Source organism: Sylvia atricapilla, chromosome 3 (assembly GCF_009819655.1).
Source record: "Sylvia atricapilla isolate bSylAtr1 chromosome 3, bSylAtr1.pri, whole genome shotgun sequence".
In the NCBI taxonomy this organism is placed as follows: domain Eukaryota; kingdom Metazoa; phylum Chordata; class Aves; order Passeriformes; family Sylviidae; genus Sylvia; species Sylvia atricapilla.
Window position 1 is genome coordinate 16,179,017 of NC_089142.1, and position 17,546 is coordinate 16,196,562.

Here is a 17,546-nt window from a genome sequence, read left to right on the forward strand (position 1 = left end):
CGCTGTTTATGCTTAACATATTTTAGTTTACACTAGCTCAAATTTCATGTACCTACAATCCCAATAAAAGAGGGGAAAGTGAGAATATGGGCTGAGGTTTGCAAAATATGCCTAATGAACAATGATATATGATAATGAGATGCTACTTCTTGAACTAGTTGAAAGCAGTGTTTAAGCAATCCCTGTCTTTAAAAAAGATCAATACTTGGGGTAGAAATGTGTATGTTTCCAAGAAATAAAAATAGGTTCATTGACCTCAAGACTAAATGTGAAAGCATATCCTGTCTGACAGCAAATCAAAAAGCTCTTGCTGATCCCAGACTATTGATGAGAATATTTATTTTCCTCAGCCCATAAAAGCTAGCAAAATATTGCAGGGAGCACATATGAGCTGGTATAAAAGAAGACTGAAAGGCATCAAGGTCTTTGCAATTTCTAATCACTATAATTCTATGATTTGATTTAAGATTGCTTGCCACATAAATACCAAGCATCTTAATATTTTCTGCATTTATGGACATCACGAAAACCATTTTTTTAATACCTATGTAAGCACTGATTTTTACAGGTGTCTTGTAAGTTATATAATACATACAGTAGCTACACATTAGCATATTGTGCATACATTGCTTTGTGTGCTTTCTGGAAGGGATCCAAGGATGACTGACTAACACATGGGATGTTTCCTCCTCACAACATTAACGCGAAGTCAACACCTGCAGTGATGTAAGCCCATGACTCACCTGCCTGAATGGAGGTCTCTTTAGGATCAACTGTTGTGTGCAGAATACATCTGCAACATCCAAATAAATGAGCCCTTCTAAAGTAAGTCAGCACTACCCCTATTTAGAATGCAAGGCCCTTGTGAAGGCTGAGGTGAAGCAGCTGGCTAGCAGCTTTTGTGAGTCATTTTAAAAAGCCACTCTCACAGCTGGAGAGAAAATAGCCCTGGCAGCACTGGCAATCCATTATGAAATGCAAAAAGTCCTTCTCTGGGCGGAAGGAAAACTTCACCCAGCTGTCAAGTGTTTGAAATGTTGGGGGGAAAGTGCACACACACATGCACATGGCCCTGCTTGCAATGCAAGGCATACAGGGGACACATTACAAAAAATTAAATCTCCCCTGAGAATTATAAAACTGCATGGGCATGAGTTTGCTTTTCAGAAATGAGCAAGGGCTTTGATGAATGGACATATCAAGCACTTTTTATAATCCAAGAAAGATTGGTCTGCAAGTCTCTTTTCTGATTTAAATTCTCTTTTTAAGCATACCTGTATCAAAAAGACACTTGACCTCTGTTTACATTTTGTCCAGCTGTATCGATCTGAATGTTTCATATTGCAGAGAAAGGAAAATTTGAGTGGAAGAATAATCAATCTCTAATCTCATTTTTTTCCATTTGGCAAATGTGAAATGTAGTTAGTGCATGGCTTCTAAATGTAAATCAATTTAAACCAAAAGTTGCTGATGCGGCATATTTGCAGCATAATAAAAGACTAATTTAGAAGAGTCCAGAGAATGAAGTAATGATGAATTCAAGTAGAAAGACGTGGAGAAAGATGTCTTGCATAGCTGTGAAGCCTGAAGGGGTTCCATGGGAATGTAATTTGCAGGCCAACGACAACGGGGATGTTTAGAAGTGACGTGCAAATACAGGTTTTCAGAGCTTCTTTCTGGAGTTCACCTTATTTACTGCCACACAAAAGGCAGCCTGGGGGGTATTTTCATGGATCAGTAGTGACATCTAGTGTCAATTCAGACTGATCCTGCCCAGCTGTCCCACTGGGAAGCTGAAATAACCTGCCTCTGGCAGCAGACCTGAATATGGCCCCATTCTATTGTTAGACAGCAACACTGTATCACTGCATTTATGCATGCCAGTGATGCCAAATGTAGGCCCAACTGAGGTCTCAAAACTTGTAAAAATTCTTTGGAATATTTGAGAGACAATTTTAAAATTTCTTCTGTCTTTCTGTTTGAGAAGTATTAGCACATAGAGGCAGCCAAGGACTCTCCATTTTAATTTAAGGTGCGAGTTATCCATAACTAAAAGGTAGCTATTGGATAACATGTGGCCAGAGATGACTATCAAATTACTGTGTATAAATGGGAAATAATGAGTAGAACAATAGCTTTATTATCTGCATAAATGGAATGCTGTATGATTCTGAAAAAAAATTAATTTCAGGTTTTTACTATACCAAAAAGGTGATAAGTTGCAGGAGATATAGAGAAGAATTTCTGTCAAGACAAAGCACTGAAAAAGAAATCTTGTACTGCAAGACCTAAAGACCAGCCTGCTTCCTTTAATAAAGGGAGAGAAGAAGTCCAAGAAGTTTAGACTATATATATATATATATATATATATCCGTACACAATATGATAGCAAAGAGTTCTTAAAACTGCTGGACAGAAATACACAGAAATGTAGTGACTGGCAACTAAAGGGAAAAACATTGCAGTTGAAATGAAGCAGAACTTTTTTACTTATCAAAAAGATCAACCCTTGAAGAATTGATGAAGGCCTGTGAGAGAGTTTCAATTTCTGGGGCATTAAAATTCATAATAGGATGTTTTCTAAGAAAAAAGATTGCTTCAAATGGAAGAGCAACCATGAGATCAGTCATCTATTGGGGCATTCTTGGAGGCTTTCAAGCCCTGTGAAACTTTGCTTGATGTCATAGATTGCCTTGCTTTGAGCAGGTGGTTAGACTAGAAATGTTTTTAGGATTCTTCCAACCTGATTTATTCTTCAATGCTATGATCTTATGATATAAGTTAAGGAAGTCTGGGATTTTATGGCACATCATTCTAGATAACTAGATAACCAAATATAAGATAACTTTAGGATTATAATCTCTACAGTCTATAAAATGATCAGGAAAGGAAATATTGCTTCACAAAAATTACTCGTGAACATTTTCCAAATGCATGTTTTTTAATTTAGTGTTTGTTTAAAAAAAAAAACAAAAAACTATAAGGCAAATACTGTAATTTCTTAATACATATTCACAACCAAAGAGAACACATCAAGGTAAAGATTCCCAATGCAGTCACAGAATCACAGGATGTTTGAGTTTATAAGGGACCTTTGTGAAGCTGGAAGGGCCACCTAAGGCCAGTTGCCCACATCTGTGTCCAGAAAGCTCTAGACTATGTATGGGGACAGAACATCTACTACCACTTTGGAAAATCTGTACTGCTGCTCAGTCACCATCACAGTAACGAAATGTTGGCTGATGTTAAGCCCCTAATATTTCTGGAAAGGGTTTCCAGAATTAGCAGCTCCATCACCTTCCCAGGGATTGAGGTGAGGTTGGCCAGCCTGTTGTTCCCTGTGTCTTTCTTTCTTACCCTTCCTGCCCAGGAGTGACATTAGTTTGTGTTTATATTCAAGTGCAGGGGAAGAAGACATGTATGTTATAGCAGGAGTGCTAAAAGGCCTTCCTTTTGCAGCAAAATACATCAAAAAATGAGTCATCAGAGACAAGAAAAAACCAACAAATTAAAGGCTCAATTTAAACATTATCAGAGAGAAAGGAAAATTTTATTAAGTGATGGGGCAAGAAAAATGACATTTCACGAAGACCCCACAGGCAGATTCAGTCCAATCAAATACTTTACCTGTGTTTCTGGGACTTGAGGTAGATGGGAGTAGGTTGCAGTGGGAAAGGAGATCTTTTAACAGGACATTTTTAAGTGGGGTTTTGACGTGTGGGATACCCAAAATGTAGTTGAAGAAGGACTAAATAAAAGAAAATTAACCCTTTTTTTTAGCATGCTGATGCTTTTTTTTAGGACTGAGGAAAAGTTGTGGTATAAATCTGCATTAGAATATGAGCTATAGCTTTAGCATCAGGGAGCAAGTTATCTGAGATATGTTCTATGAATCAGATGTGGCAGGACTGTAGGCTGAGGTACAGGGAAGAAGGGGAAGTAGAAAAAGAGTAAGATGAGCACCATTTTTTTGGTTGTTTTGCTCTTCATACAGTCCAGTTGCCCAAAATTCTTGTACTTTTTCAATATCAGTGACTGCATGTATATATATGTATGTGAACAAAAATAAGACAATTAGAAGTGAGTAAACATTTAAAATGTAGCTATTTGAGGCATATATATACATATATGTACATATGCATTTATATAGTTTATTGTATGCTACCAATATATTAAATATTAAATATTAAATATTAAATATTAACTTGTTTGGGTTTTTTGTTTTGTTTTTTAAGAAAAGAGTCCCTCTTAACAACAGATGACATTCCAAACTACAAGGAAGAAGTTTGCTGTTTCAGGCTGGAAGACGCCATAAGCAGCTACACCACATCCATTTATTCCTTGAACAGGTAAGGAAAATAATACTCTGTCAACCTTGACCAGGATAATGTAATTACTTACAGAAAAGAGGCTCCTCGTTGTCCATATATGTGAATCACCTGTTTTAAGGTCTCTCATACTTCTGCTGTGTAATATAAAGACTGATTTTTTTGTCTATGTCTGCTCCCAACAAAGCATATCAGTCTTCAGTATGATCCAAACACAAAGAAACACTACTTTGCAGTGCATTGCCCATACAAACAAGCTAACCAGTGGATAGTACATGATCAAAGAAGAGAAAAAAGCAGTTTAAGAGCAGCTGCATGTATTATTTTTAGATAGCAGATGTGTTAAAAATTTAATGAACAGAATAATGGCTCTACCTCCTGAGCCTTAACCCACAAAGTCTTGAGCAAATGGAGTAAACATTAAGCAACATCTTCAACCATAGTTGCCTGGCACCTTTATACAATCTTCAACAATGTTATTAGAAGAGTTAATTCTTGTTAAAAAACAAGTGCATTTTTGTCTATTATTTCACTTGTGCTTAAAGCTATGTACAGCTTTGATAGTGCCTAACAGCTGCAAAATCATCCTAGGAAATCACCGTGCTTCTTTCCCTTCATTTTCTCCTTTGCATTTTCCCCTCTAAAACTACGTCACTCCATTCTGTCCCTCGTTTCTACTTTGTTTTCTTCTTAATCCAGTTGATTCAATAGATTATCACTATATACAATTTTCCATCCTAGTTAGTTTGATTAAGCAGATAGCAGATGCTTCAGAAGACAAGAAAACTGACAGTTCTAACAAATAACTCCTTTGGTTGTATTACTTATAGGTTGACCAATACCATGAAGACAAAAGGAAGATATTTCCAAACTCAGTTATGGTAAATAAAATTTTTTTAATGGTAGATGTTTTTGTTACTGAACTGCTACTTCCATTTCCAATTCCAGATAACCTCTTCAATGCCATCTGTCACAGAGTTTCAGAGACTCTACATATTCTGTGGAAAAAGGTTATTTCTTACTCTCTTCATTTCTTGTGCTACCTGTGAAAGTGACACAATATCTGCCTGCTATTTCAAAATGAGACAAGGTGAAAGATCCTAATTACACCATTTCTAGATCCTTAATTATTTTTGTGCCTTATAATGAGATCAGCTATTCCTCTTCTCAAAGATAAACACAGTCAATACAATCATTCAAAACATCACGTGGATGGATTAAAACAAAGAAATACTATATTTTCTCTTTTTTTTCTCCTTGTCATGAATTGTATTCAAATTCATTGCCTTGTTCCTCATGCCACCAATACACTTGCACTCAGAGAAAATATACTGCAAAACAATGAAGTATGTTCTCAATAATATTCTGTTGACAGAAGTGATTTTGGTCCCTTTAAATACCACCATGAAACTGAAGAAACAAGTATTTTTCTTATCACAGAATAATAGAACTATTTATGTTGGAAAAGACATCTAGGATCCTCAGGTCCAACCATTATCCCAGCACTGCCAACTCCAGGATGAAACCATGTCCTGGAGAAGCACATCTACATAATTTTCAAATACTTCCATGGTGGTGACTCAACTACTTCCATGGGAAACCTGTTCCAGGGCTTGATGACCTTTTCTGTGAAGAAATTTTCCCTAATATCCAATCTAAAACTTCTCTTGCACAAGCTAAGGCTTCCTCTTGTCCTGTCACTTCTTACTTGGGAGAAGAGACTGACCCCCAGCTTTTTACAACCTTCTTCTGCATACCTGTAGAGTACAATTGAAGGTCCCAGAAAAACATAATCCATTAACATAAAGGCCTAGTTGATTTCTGTGATTTAAAAAAAAAAAAAAAAAAAAAAAAAGGAAATAAATATACAAATTCCAAGGCAGAAAGGCTTCTAAAACACTAGTTGCACAATTATAACTTTATTTTCTGAGAATATTTTCATCATGTGAAGAGGTGCTAGACCAAAATACCTTTGTCCATCCTTGATGACAGCTGATGTCATAACATATAATAGTGATGTGATGTAGCTAAAGTTGTATCTCTGTGTGTAGAAAACTAACACTGAAGTAGTGTCACTGTGGGAAGTAGTACTCTGCTGGAAGAAAATAGGCCTGAAGAGTAAACCAGATAAAAGAATGAGAAATCAGGATTGCTTGGCTACTAAGTTAGCATGAGCCTGAAGATATGTTAAGACAGGAGAAATATCCTCTTGCTGCTTTCTGTAAATCTGACTTAACTGCAATTGTTTGACTGCTCCAGTCATCATTTACAGTGTTTTTATAATACCAGCTATACCAATGGGTTGTTGTTTGTACAGGAATAGTTAAAATGTGAGTAGTAGTCATTTTACAGAAGATGGAAGTGAATATGATAAACATGAGGCAGATTTTTTTTCTCTCCAAACTGAGATATAGAACCTTTTTATTTCAAGACAGGTACCATCTGGACAGGGTTGGATGCTCCAAGGCAAAGAGCATAATTTTAAATCACAAGAAGTCCCAATAGTTGGTATGTTTTTTCATTGTGGGTCCAGATTGTTGTTGGGTTATATTCAGGTGGGCTCTTTCATGGACATACCAGCACTAGAAGATACACTCATGGACCTGCTGGGCCTGAGAGTCCCGTCACAGCATGAGGGTGAGCAGGATGACCTGATCAGCACTGTCTCCTCTGAGCAAAGGAGAAGGACAATTTCATCTCACCTTGCTTCTTTGTCAGGCAACTTTTGGACCCAGCTGAATGCCAGAGGGAGTGCCAGGACACAGGATGCACCTGTGGCTCCCCAGGGACAGAGCAGCAGCAGCACTAGTGGCATGTGTTCCCAGCCTTGGGCATTGGGACAAGGAAAGGATGGCGCTCAATGAGGCCACAGCCAGGATGGACCACGCAGAACTGCCTCAGAGCCCTGAAACAGGAACCACCTGAAGGAGCAAGGGTGTAAGCCCAGGGAACAGGTCTTGTGAAGCTCATGTGGCTTGTGCTGACTTGTACAGGGAGCAAAGTTCCAGCAGAACTTGCAGAAGATATTGAAGCTGTGCAAGTTTCTGCTGACCTCACTCAGCTTTTCTTTCTCACATTTTATTTTATTTTATTTTATTTTATTTTATTTTATTTTATTTTATTTTATTTTATTTTATGTCTTATTTCAAAAAGAACAAACATATGTGACCCAATATTAATCTCATTACTTCCCTGAACATACCTGGGGTCACAAGGAACTTGGGGTCAGAGGACTTGTCAGGAACCTGCAAGGTTAGCTGGGGTAGGGAAAGGACTCAGAAAATAGCAACACGGGACTAAATAGCTATCTAGTTTCTTTAAAGTGAAATGATTTCTTTAGAATTGTTTTTTTTTTCTTTGGCATGTTTCCTCTGACTTGAGGTCTAGATGGGGAAAGCATAGAAGAAAAGAGAAAAGATGAAACTAAAGTAGATTTCCAAGACTGGAAGGGAAAGATCACAACAGGCACTTGGAAAGAGTCTGGAAAAACTTATAAGTAAAACTCTTTTTGAAATATTATAGCTTCTTTGTCTGAAAAGATTGACGTAGAGAATGGAAATAAAATCAAAATTAAAGCCTTTGTAGATGTCCTATTATTACATATATTTAGCTGCAAGACTTCAGAAATTAAATAGCCCAAAGAAAATATGTTGGTAGAGTATTTCATACAGTTTAACAGCAACAGAAAGAATCTGAATGATTCAAAAAGCTTATATAACTGTTTTGTTTTATTCATTTACATAAATCACATTTACCGTAGGTGTTTTATTCAAAATAAAGTTTTGGGAAAATAAATTGAACAGATGAACCTAGGCAAACCTGGTGATTTTTTCATGAGTAGTGTTTGATGATAAAAGCATAAAAGCATAATGTGGTATCATTTCACCAAGGCACAATATGGATCATCCATATGGAGCAGAAGTTGATAACACTGCAAAGAAGCAAAAATAAACAGAACAGATGTACTTGTAAAATCAAGTCTGCACCCACCCTGAGTACCTGTTTCTTTGTGTAGAAACTTCTGCAAGTTTGTCCCACAGAGTTGCTGGAACAGGAAATTGCTCATGGATTCTGCACTACACACTTGGCTTTGTGGTCTGACCATTGTGAAAAAGAGGTCTCACAGCTCCAGTGTGGGTAGCTTAGATCCTCATGGTGCTAAGCAAGATGACAAGGGAATATATTTTATTTTCTATCATTCCTCTGCAGCCTTCTTGAGGAAGTACAGCATATATCAGATTCAAACTGTCTTAGAAACACGTGTCTCAAATGCACTTTGTGGCGTGGAGTCATGAGGAGACACCTGTGGTACAAGAAGCTCTGCTGCTTAGCCTTGGTCCAGTTCTTTGGAAATATTACAAGTTTTCAAACCTTTGCTTTTTATATCATATAGAAAACAAAACAGTTTCCATGCACTTGTGGAACATTCACCTGTTTTTCATCTCAGCAAATAAAACAGCAATTACTTGCACAACGTAACTCCAGTCCTTGTGTCAGAGTGTGTCTCCCATGCACCTAAGCAGGAAAAGTAATCCTGTTGAGCTCTCCATGTACTGAGTAAGGATAACCAAAGCATTTGGGCAAGACTGTTTTGGTCTGCTAGGGCGTTACCACGAATCAATATTGGCTTTGTAGTTATGGAGGTTCAATCACTAATGCCTCCTAGATGACACCGAGGTTTATTCCTCCACTATTTATCAGCTGCATTACCAATAGCTGTTTACTCTTCTATATCCTTTACTTAAAAAATGTCTTCCACTCTTCATCGTACAAGCCCATCTTGCTGCTCCTTTAAAAGTTAATGTATTTATAAGCATGCTGTGCCATTAAAGCATACACCACAGTACTTGAAATAAAATGACTGCAACCTCTGTTGTATGTTTATAAATGCATCAGAAAGTACTTAAAATTATATGAAAAGCTCTCAGTTGTTGTATTCTACTTTTTTAAAGCCCATCTCCCTTATTCCATCAGTAAAACAAGACAGATGTGAATCAGCAGCCCAGCAATTTGGTGGACTGAGCACTTATGAACCAGAATTTTAAAAAGTGGGCACACAGGAATAGGTTCTTCATGACCTAGCAAGGCAGACCATGTGGTCAACATCTGGGAGATACCATACATGGACTCTGATTTAATAAAGTAGTCACCCATCTGCTGCTTTCTCAGAGTGAGGAGAATAAATAGCATGCCACATCCCACACACTCCAGCTGTCCCCAGCATCCAGTGCTCTGCAGTTTTTCTAAAAATAAAAAAGAAACTTTACTGTATTTCAACAAAGATTGCTAGTCAAAAAAGAGAGGGAGAGAGTGTGCAGTAAAGAGTGCTGTTTAAGAGTGCCTGTAAGCACTCCAAAATGAAGAAGAAAGTTGTCTTTTGTTTACAAGCTCAATATGAGGGAGCATTGTGCTGCTGCAGCAAAGAAAGCCAACAAAACTCTGGGTTACATCAACAAGGGCATCTCCAGCAGAGATAAAGTTGTTATCTCACTCTACTCAATGATTGTCAGACCACATCTGGAACAGTGTGCTCAGTTTTGGTCCTTGTCATTAAAAAAGTTTGTGGATGGGCTGGAGAGGGTTCAGAAGAGGATCACAAAGACAGTCAAAGGAATGGGAAGGATGACATATGAGGAAAGGTTTGTTCAGCCTTGAGAAAAGAAGGCTTCAGGGAGACATTACCACTATGTTTCAGTATTTAAAGGATGGTTGCAAAGATGGAGACTATATTTTTCCAATGACTCACAAGGAAAAGACAAGGGGTAGGTAATGGATACAAGTTACTTCTGAGGATATTACAACTGGAAACAAAGAAAAAATTTTCGTATTGTAAACAATCAGTCATTTCAATAATTTTCCCAGGGAAGTGGTAGATTCCCCAAAATGAAGCAATTTTAAGATTCAGCTAGACAGGGTGCTGGGCAATCTTGCCTAGACCATGATTTTGCCAGGAAATTTTGGACCAGATGATCCTTGTGGTCCCTTCCAATCTGGTATTCTATGACTGTGTGATTTTATGATTGTCTGAAGATTACCTTCTCTTCAAGCACTGTCATATAGCTGGTTGACATATATATCACATGCCATTGTCTCTTTTTCAGAAAGTATTCTAGTTATTTCTCCTAAATTCTGGTGGTGGTGTGTTGATATGCAGTGGTATCATCATAAATGGAGCACTGAGTCCACAATTAATTGATTGCAGATCAGTAATGAGCACTTTGCAGCTCTACTCACCACAAATCTCCTAGCATGAATCAGTGAAACAGAATTCCTAACTGTAGTAACATGAGCAAGTTGTTGTAGAACAACTTGAGAGATGGACCTGTCTTTCCCTTGGAGAGGAGAAAGTCTGAGGGCAGTAGGTCTTTCTGTGTTTCCAGAGGGGAAAATTGAAGGCAGATCATTAGAAAGACTGCAGACTGGGGAGTTCAATAAAACTATTAGATATGGTAGACAAATAATAATTTTCCACTCCAACTCAGGTGGATGCAGACATAATTTATTTCTTTTAACTCAGCCTTAATATCCTTGAAAGTCCACAGTATAGCAGAAAGTATTCTGTCTGGAGCAAATCAGAAGATTAAGCAACATATGTATTTATATGCAATCTAGCTCTAAATAATTTACTGATTTATAGCAGAAAAACAATAAAATTATAACAAGCATACTGCTAAAATGTACTTTGGATCTGTATTGCTTTCAGAACAAATACCATAAAGCTGACATTACTATCTTCCTGGTGCAGCACAATATCTTGGTGAGTGTAGCAGGACCTCTTGCTTTCCAAGGTCTATCCACTCTGAAGTCAAGCATGTAGTCGCAGCCCACAGAAATATCCATGTATTTATTCAGGTTTCTTAGCTCAGAGGTGAAAAGCCTAAAAACCAGCACAGGTCCCTGAGACCCCATCCCTGATAGCCTTGTGCTGCCAGTTCTGAAGGTTGCTCTGTTGTGCTTTCAGTACTACTGGTGTCAGGGGGAGTTTAAATGAAAGACATATTCTTTAAAATTTCTAATAATAGTGTAGATATAACCAGAGTAATTTCCTCATTTTCTCCTTTACTGAAATGTGCTCTTATATATTAATATGAAAACTTTTTTCTATATCTTTTCTGACTTTTTCAAATAGAATCATAGAAAGTGCATGCCTACTATAGCACACTACTGTACCAGTTTAGACCTGAAAACAACCTAATTATAGCATGGTGCTGTCTGGAATTGGTGAGCCTCTCTGATGCCTCACTAAATACATATTAACTGAGTTTGGACCCATACTTTGGGGCTACATGGAGAGAGAAAATGAAAAATGTCACATAATGCAGGAGGAAGAAGGCACAAAACACCACTATTCAGTGGTCACAAGGGTGTCTAAACTGTATCATTCCTTCAGAGGCTTAGTAGCAAAATTTCTCCATCAGGTTTTCCTGTACTTATCCATTTATCTATTCATATATTTTATTTATATATAATATCTTATATACATAATATTGTTTTGTATAATACAATGTATATTATATATTATATATTATATATTATATATTATATATTATATATTATATATTATATATTATATATTATATATTACACAATATATAATATATTGTGGGTCCAGATTGTTGTTATAAATATATATATATTATATATATATTTATAAGTTAGTGTGAAACACAGTTTTGTCATCTAACTGCATGCCTCATCATGCTACAGTTCAGCTGCAGTAAAAACTTCCTGAGAGATGGCAATGATGTCACTAGCTCACACCCCTGCAATGCAGACTCCAACATATTCAGAATGAAGAGAACTCAGACATGGTGGGCTGTTATTTCCTAGATAAATACTTTAGCTACTAATCTATGCATGATAAGGTAGCGTCTCTGAAAAATGGCATAACAAGAAGCTGATAACAGACCTATGTGTTCCCTTTGCAGGTTTACTAGAGATGGAGTTCAGATTCCTAGCTGGTTTTATCTACATTCCCATGAAGCATTGCTTGGATATTTTTCCTTTATTTCTTAGAAGAAATGCTTTGGTCAAATGTAAGCAATTAAACACAACAGGAAGACTCAAGCTAAAGATAAGTGTATGTATTAAATTCAATGTAAATGCAAAAAGTGGATGTCTTGGAATTCTACATGGACTTATATGAGAACCTAAATCTAAAGCAGGTGGAATTCTAGAAATCTGTCCCCCAACTCACACTCTGAAGTTAAGATGATGTAATTGAAAATAGGGCAGCATTATCCAAGACAACATGCAATTCCATTAAAGCATTTTACTCTAGTGGAAGCAAAACAACTAAACTTCTGACAGATGTTTAGAGGATTCTCAGCCTGGTACAAACAAGTTATTATTGGCATTTATCTAAATGTACTCATATGCCACCCTTGAAGTGTGAACAACCTTGCTAGAATTAACAACGCATTACTCTGAAGCATAAATATGAGGGCGCTTAAGAGGTCCAACTTATTAAAAGTCTTAGTCACCTTTGAGTCTTTCTTAACTGGTCATTTATTGTTTTCCCCAGTTCTATTTAACATCAGACATATAAAAAGTATCATCTGAACTTTGTACATTCCCTGTCTTCAAGGATTTCTTCTTGCAGCAAAGATATTTGCCATCTGGTGAACCTCCACATGCACAAAATTATAATTAAATTGCCCCTGGTCCCTTGCATTCTGTTTGTCAGAGTGTTTTCTGAAACAGTCATGGAGTGTGTTATAAAGTTGGATTTTATTAAAGCAATTGGTTTTGTGTAAGGTTTTTTTGTTTTCTACGCTTCTGCTAGAGGAGTGGTGCTATGAAAAACATTCTAGCCTATTTTTAAGTCCACAAGACTTAAATATTACCATTTGAATAAAATTCTTTTGCAGTTATTCCATTAATTCAGGTTCTACTAATCTTATTGCTAATTCTCTATCTTGAACCTCAGCCCTGCACAAACTTCTTGCAGAGATCCATAGAAGCTGAAAGCAGGACATTTGGGAAAGTAATTTTCTGCCTTGCGGAAACATGAAACTTCTTGATGAATTATCAGTACATAATTTTGTATTGCCCTGAAAGAGAAAGTAGATTATATAATGGTACCTGATGTAGAGACCTCAATCCTTGCTATGAGTGCTGAATGAAGAGTTGAGAGCAAATGATTTATGCAATTATAAGGCCCTCCATCTCTGCTCAGAGAATATAAAAGAGTAGAGAAGTATTGATTTCCCATTGTCTTTTTTTACTTTGGAGAGTGATTGTGATCAGCATAACTATTTTTTACTTAATGTTTGAAATCTGACTCATGCAGGCTTTATCAGAAAAATCATAATGCATTGTTTCTCCCCTCCCTAAATGAATGCTGCTCTTATAACCTAGAGGGCATCATAATGAAACCATTTTTCTTTCTTCTAGGCAAGTAAATATAACAGCTAAGATATTTTAGATTAATTCTATGCATTTTCCTTTTGAATGCAGATCTCTCTTGATGTGAGTATGAGATGCCTATTGTTCTGAACCATACTGAATTCCTGCATTATTGGTAGGTCTAGGGAGGCAAGACTGAGAAAAGAAAGTTCATCCCTATCACTTTTCACACACCTCAAATAAGTGTGCCTGCATAGTCTTGGTTGTAATCTTTGTGATTACAAATTGCTTAATTGCACTTGTGTCACAGCTATGATATGAAGAAATGAAAAATTCATTCCTCTGATTTGGTTAAGTATCACTTTCTATAAAATGTAATAATTATCTTTACGGATCACTGCCACAAACAGAGAAGTAGTTTCAGCAGCAAATGGACAGATTTTCTTGTCAGACAGAGTTCTGTGCCCCAGGTTTTGCAGGGAACTAGTCCTAATATCAACATTAGCATAGTTTCCTCATTGCAACCCAAAAGATAATCTTAGGTGAAAGCCCCACAAATAAAATAGTCAATTTTCGGAGCTTGGTTGTGCCCATCACACAAAAGGATGGGCTATATGTTGTCTGCATGCCAGGATTGCTACCAAGCGCATGAATGGCACTATCCTTGCTGAGATCAAAGCGTGACTTTTGCCAAGGTTATATTCCTGGTTCTGCACTAAGAAAGTGCTCTTCCTCCTATTTCCACTTCCCAGACTGCATCCTTGGGACCAACATTCTCTGCATTTTTGTGTTATCATATTGTTTGTTGTCGCTTCTTTCCCATTGAGTAACTTCTGGTAAACGCAATCAGCACTATCATCCTGAGTCTCCTGCTCCTCATCCTGGCCTGAATAGGCTGTCATCTTGACCCTCTCACTCTGCTTTGTCTAAATAGCATCTTTTAATGTCCAGAATCAAAATGCCTTAACCAACCCATGGCTAGGCTACCATGGATTTGAAGTCTTAGAAGTTTATCAAGATTTGTAGTTTATATCATGCAACCATTAACATTTATTAGTAACATTAAAAGATTTTCTGGGGACTCTGCAGCATAGACTTTGCTGCCGAAAGACCCTCAGATGCTGTGAAGAGCAGATTCTTAAACCCCTTCTCCTGCAGAATGGGAAAGAGCACAAGGTCCTGCACACCCATAGCTGGAATAATTTCCCGATTTCAAGGCAGACAAAAGAAGTACAGAATTGTGTATACACAGGATTTTGCCTCTTGTTCTAAGAAATGCACAAACAAAATCTGTCCTTGTATTTTTCTCACTGCCATTAATACACCTACAATGCTAATACTGGTTTAGTTGCTAGGAATTAGCAATACATTTCAGGCACATTTCAAAACCTAAGGAAAAAATATCTTCTCATACACTGAATAAACAACTTTTGCATGAATATCGCACACTTCAGTTGCCTCAATACAGTAGAGGTTTATTGACTTACTGCAAGCTACATTTGAATGATTGCTTCATATATTATGATATGCAACATTACATCCTGTTTCTTTTCTATTTCTATAGCCCAAAGACTTATTGGATTCGGTGTGTCTCAGACTCATAAAAAATACATGACTTTAAAAAAAGATTATTATATAAAAATCCACCAACCTTGAGAAACTGCAGAGGTGGGGGATTTTTGTGCCGGAATTCATTTCAGTTTGCTAACATTATCCCTATGTATCTTCAGTTTGAAAGTACAATCTGGCAGTTTATAATAAAGAGCCATGAAACAGCTTTCCAGAAAAGAATTAAAAAACCCTATAAATTAAAAACTCCCAGAATCTGGATGCCTGATTGCAAGTGAGAGTAATATCACTCAGAACTGATGGAGAAAGAACTCAAATAATAATCTTTGGTATATAAGGACTCTGCTACTTAGTCAGTAAAAGATGGATAATCTTCTCCCCAGAGCTTTGCAATATGAACAGAAAATAACCAAAGTAAAATGTTTTACATGATGTTATTGTGTGTAATTATTTAGTGAGCCAGAGAGGCAGATGAGAAGCAGCAATCCAAAAGGGAAATATTGTCACTGGGGGACAGCTGTCAGACTTCTGAGATGGATGTTTCTTCCCAGCAGCTGAGTGGTAGGGTATTGAAGAATTGGAGGGCAGAGGAAGGTCTTAGGCCAGAGGAATAATCGGAAGCAGTAGTAGCAATAGAATTGCATTACAATGCAATCCCTCATCCCAAAGCATTTATATTTGATATTTAAACCTAACATTTTACAGCCAAGGGAAAAAAAATCCACTTCTTTTACAAATATATATAAGTTTACCTATTCTGTCCAGTTAATTGATTTAGAAGCTGATAACAATCTGGAATCACTACCTGAGAATCAGCATTCCAAAACACAATCTCTTCACTAAACCATAATATTCCATAGTTCTGCTCTAAGTGCAAAACTCCCATTTTGTAAGGAACTGTATAACTCTGTAAGAAAGTGATCTCTAAGGCTCATATTCTTTATCAAAACCTGTTCTGAACTAGCTCTAGTGAAGTGTCAAAGCAGGGTCCATACAATTAGATGTTTGTAGGGGAGTTGAAGTCTTCAAATTAAGAAATGGATCACTGACTGATTTCTTGCATTTACGAAGAGCTTCTATAAATCTTTGTAGGAAGTATGGGTTGTATTTAGTCATGTGTTTCTCTTAAGTAATAGACATATCAAGACAAAGTTTTGGTAGAAATATGGCTTACCATGTCTCTAACAGCCTTGCTCCCTCTTTATGTTACTGACCCATTCTGTTGTGTCAGCATCTTATGAAAACCACTCCCTAAACTCAAGTTAGATCAAATTAACACCATTGAAGTTAGCAGTGTACAAAATAGTCCATTTCTAGAACAGAGTGAGTGAATGGATGTGAGTTCAGGCGCACACACAAATAACCCTCAAAAGAACCTTACGAGCCAAAACAGATATGTGACCATATTCCATAATGCCAGTTGTCTGGAACAGGCATACTCAAAGTGCATTGAAATCGGGCTGCTGTGCAATAAAGTAGCTGAGAACAAACTTTAAAACCCTTCACCTCAGACTTGTGTTACACATAGTAAACAGGGTCACTGGTGCTTCCAGTCATTTGTCATTAGCTCTGCTTCATGTATCTATTTCAAAGACAAGAGTCCAGAACACAGACTGGAAATGCAGGAAGTGCTTCTGCTTTAGTAGTCTGTTCCTTATGCATCAAAATGAGAAACTATAATCTGAACATCTTCAAACTGTAGAAGGAATATCGGTGCCTAGATGCTTAGACATGGACAGTAGTAGAATGGCAGGGGCCTGTCCTGGTTTAGGGCAAATTTGTGAGAGAAGGAGAGAAGCCCTGAATGGGCTGCCTCAGGGAAGCAAACCCAAATGGTGCCTCCCCCCAACAGGTCAGGTAAAAAGAACTTCCTAGTAGAAAAGTGGAAAAAGCTATTTATTTAACCGACAAAATGCCCACAGGCGTAAAGAATGAATAATATGAAACAATATTTTGTTTATTTTTCTGGTGAGATGGTAAATTCAGAAAGTCCTTGCCACAGGTAGATCAGTTTTCTCAGTCTCTTATTAGTCCCTCCAGAGGTTCAGGCCCTGGTGGGCCACAGATATGAGCTCCTGGTGCTCCTCTGGGATTTTTAGTCCAGGACAGGTTTAAACACTCCCAAGATAAAGAAAAAAACAGTCCAGAGAGCTTCTCTGCCTCAGCTAGCTAAAACTAAGAGCAAAGCACGTCTCTGTGCCTTAGATGAGCACAGTTCCAGGAGTAGGAACACAGAGGAGTGAATACTGTTTTCAAAACAAACTCCACACACCTTCTTTCTTCCCCTTCACTCTCAGAACG